This window comes from Silurus aristotelis, assembly GCF_946808225.1.
Source record: "Silurus aristotelis genome assembly, chromosome: 28".
NCBI classification, from domain to species: domain Eukaryota; kingdom Metazoa; phylum Chordata; class Actinopteri; order Siluriformes; family Siluridae; genus Silurus; species Silurus aristotelis.
Window position 1 is genome coordinate 16753867 of NC_139601.1, and position 3370 is coordinate 16757236.

Here is a 3370-nt window from a genome sequence, read left to right on the forward strand (position 1 = left end):
CATGTGATGCCCCCGAAGCAGACACCAACCACTGCTGACCTTAAGCATGTGATGACCCCAGAAGCAGGCACCAGCCACTGCTGATCTCAAAGAGCAAAACGGAACACACTTTTGTTTTTGTGGCACACACGTCCTGTTCGGCAGCCATCTTTTCTCTTTTTGCGCGATAACGGGTTTTTAACATGCATGAGAACACATACTTGCTGCCAGTTTATCTCACCGGCTCCTCACTTCCCTGGGATTTTTCTCGTTATTCCGCCTGCCCAGCTTCCTTTTTGATCCCCATTTGCCCTGTTTTCCCTGCTACCTGTTTGGACTCTGGACTATGTTCCTGGTTTGTGTGTCAAAAAGGCAGGGCCAGATTATTCTGTCAGGATACTGACTGGAAGAACTCAAAAGCAGGTCACAGAAAAGGGTATGGGGTAAACAGTCTTCAATAAGTGCAGCAAAGCAGTTCCCAACAGACCAAACATACTGTAGTTCACACACCGGAGGACTGAGCAGTGCTTGGCAGAGAAAGTCAGGGTCCAAGATAAACAGTCCATTAATCCAATACTTGCAAAGAGGGCAATGCAGGGCGGGCAGAATAAAAAAAACAAAACTATTTTTTTGTGAGTACTTTTCAGTGGGTGCATGTTTGACTTTATAAATAAAAATAAACAAATTTAAACTACTGTTGCTCGAAGCTTTTTATTTTTCAAGTGTTTGATTAGCTCACACCATCAGCCTTGGCCACCAAAATCCATGAAGCTTCTCGAGTCACTTTCGAAATGATTGTGTTATTTGTATTGATGTAGTTCTGGTGTACTAAAAGAAAAGTCAGTAGAAATCTAATTTACATTGCATTGTTCTCCTGGACATGATTTGGTGCAGTATGTTTAGTGAAGTCCTATAAAATAGACAGGAACTTCTAATAATAGCCAGCCAGACCCAGGAATTGCCTTGAACCTTTTTGTTTTTCTGAATTTGCCAGGTCAAACCACTTTTTTGTGTTTATGGAAAAACAAAAGTAAAAAAAAAATGACCATGTTTTCTGGGATGTTGAGATGGTGAGTATTCACAGGAAACAGGGGTGAATAGGGTTGCCCTTTTTAGACTTCCTATCTCATTTTCTTTTAAAACCACCCACAATGTTATCATATACTTTCTGAAATATTTACATAAAATGTTTAAAAAAAAACAGATTTAAAAGAAGTGTTTTTTTTTTTTTTCCTGTTTAGCTCTAGGCACAAAATCAGAGGGAAAAATCCATCTCATGAAAGAACATTAATTAATGCAGAATCTGTCTGGAATATTTGAAGAGATATAACTAATTTAATGCACCTCCTAAACCACGGATAAAACAGAGCATAAATAAATGGATTAATGGTGGCATTGAGGCATCCAACAATAATAAGTTCATGAACAGTTTCTGCCTGTAGTTCAATAACACCACCTAATAAACTATAGATTAAATATGGAAGTGAAAAAATCAGAAACACGGCCACTATAATTCCGAGGACTTTGGCTGCTTTTCTCTCAGATTTCATGGAGTGGGAGGTGATTTTCTGTGTTTGAGGTCGTGTGTGATTATTAAGCTCTCTGATAGCAGTGGCGTGTTTCTTAGCGATCAGAAAAACCAGACTGTACAATATGATTATGACAGAAAATGGAAATATAAATGATACAACAAAATCAATTACAGTCCAAACCTCATTTAGAATGAGAAAACACTCTCCAGGACACAACAGAAAATTCATGGAGCTCATATTGAAATAATAAAATGTCATCCTATATGCCAGACACACACACCAGTTTGAATAAACCACAATGCACATTATCCTTGTAGAGATTTTGCTTGAGTAGAAAAATGGGTTAGAGAGAGCGAAATACCGATCCACAGCGATCAGAGCGATATTGTACATGGCTAAGACTGGGAGGAAACTGGAAATTAAAGAAAAACTGATGCAAAAACCTTTTCCAAAAATCCAGCATGACTCCATTGTCCAGATTAATAGAGACGGCATCAATATAGCACCGACGAGGAAATCCGTCACGGCCAGTGAGAACACGAGCATGTTGGTCGGCGTGTGAAGCTGTTTGAAGTGAAGAACAGAAATGATGACGAGCAGATTTCCACACACTGTTAGAAGAACCAGAGCAGCTCCACACACGTACAGTAAGATATAAACTGCAGGAGATACAGATCTCTCTGGACAGGAGAAATGCTCACAGCGATCCGAGAGATTCAACTCCGTCACGTTCATGAATACAGCAAAATAAGGATATTAAAAAGTAAAGCAGTGTATTGGCTGTTGCCTTTAAAAGTTGCCTCCCAAGTCTAAATCAAATACATGAGTGCAAGCCAGCTCTGTTGTTTATATAGCTTAGAATTTGACCACACCCCCTAAGTTTGATTGACTTTTTTTCAAGTGGGTTTTTTTTTAGCACTTGTTACACATAAGAAAGAAATGAAACAGTGTGTATGTGTTTTGCCATGCTTTATACCAATCTGGCAACAATTGTACTGAATTATATTCAATTCAATACTTATTGATATTTATGTTTTAACAATGAACATTGTACCAAATCAGATTTACAATTTTAAATCCAAATAGTGTTAAAATGTTATAAATTATTATACATTTAAAGTATTGTTGTAAAAATCACTTGGTCCATGCAAATTTCTAGCTGAAATGGCCGCCACTCTGGAAGTGAAAGATGGCACTGACCCCTGAAGAGCATGTAATGACCCGTGGAAGCACACGCCGCCGGCTTGCACAAACAACCCGAACAGTGAGCAGACTAAAACAAACATAAAACAGGCTAAAATTGGGCAATTCATATACAATACAAGGGTAATGCAAACCGAGAAACAAAACAAGATCAAGAAACTGGATACACAAGAGACATGAATCAGTAAACATTAATGGTTTGTTAAATAAAATTGAACTGTACACATTACATTGCAGAGGCTAAGGCGTGTTAATGGTGATGTGTGTAAATGTAGTTCTGGTGTAGCAGTGGTGTTTCCGATTCAGGAACTCGAGCTGCGTCAACAACTCTTTGGGAAAGTAATCGGCCCCCGGCAGGGTGACGTCACGACCAGGAAGTTTTAAAAAACACATGCCACGGAGAAGGCGCTAGCTTCAGTTTGTTCATGAAGCACTCTGTGTGTCTGTATCTTCGAGGAGGTGCTTTAGCTAGCATGCCTTGAGGTTCTGGCCCTGCTTCCGTCCAGGCGAAGCGGCGTTTGGGGTCATGGGGTTCGCCAATGGACATGGCAGACGGAATAGAGACGGGCTCTTCTTTTTCTCCTTCCTGACCTGCCAGAACCAGCACCTTCTCCCAGGGTTCAGAAGCCCAGTCTTCATGCAATAATTGATTAACC

At 39.9% G+C, this 3370-nt stretch overlaps 1 pseudogene across 1 annotated transcript; it reads right to left on the reverse strand.

The window, feature by feature from the left end:
• Positions 1–1253: 1253 nt before the first annotated feature.
• LOC310722162 (trace amine-associated receptor 6 pseudogene) lies at positions 1254–2246 on the reverse strand (annotated as a pseudogene). The gene has a single exon. The product of its transcript is annotated as a trace amine-associated receptor 6 pseudogene (transcript).
• Between the last annotated feature and the right edge of the window lie 1124 nt (positions 2247–3370).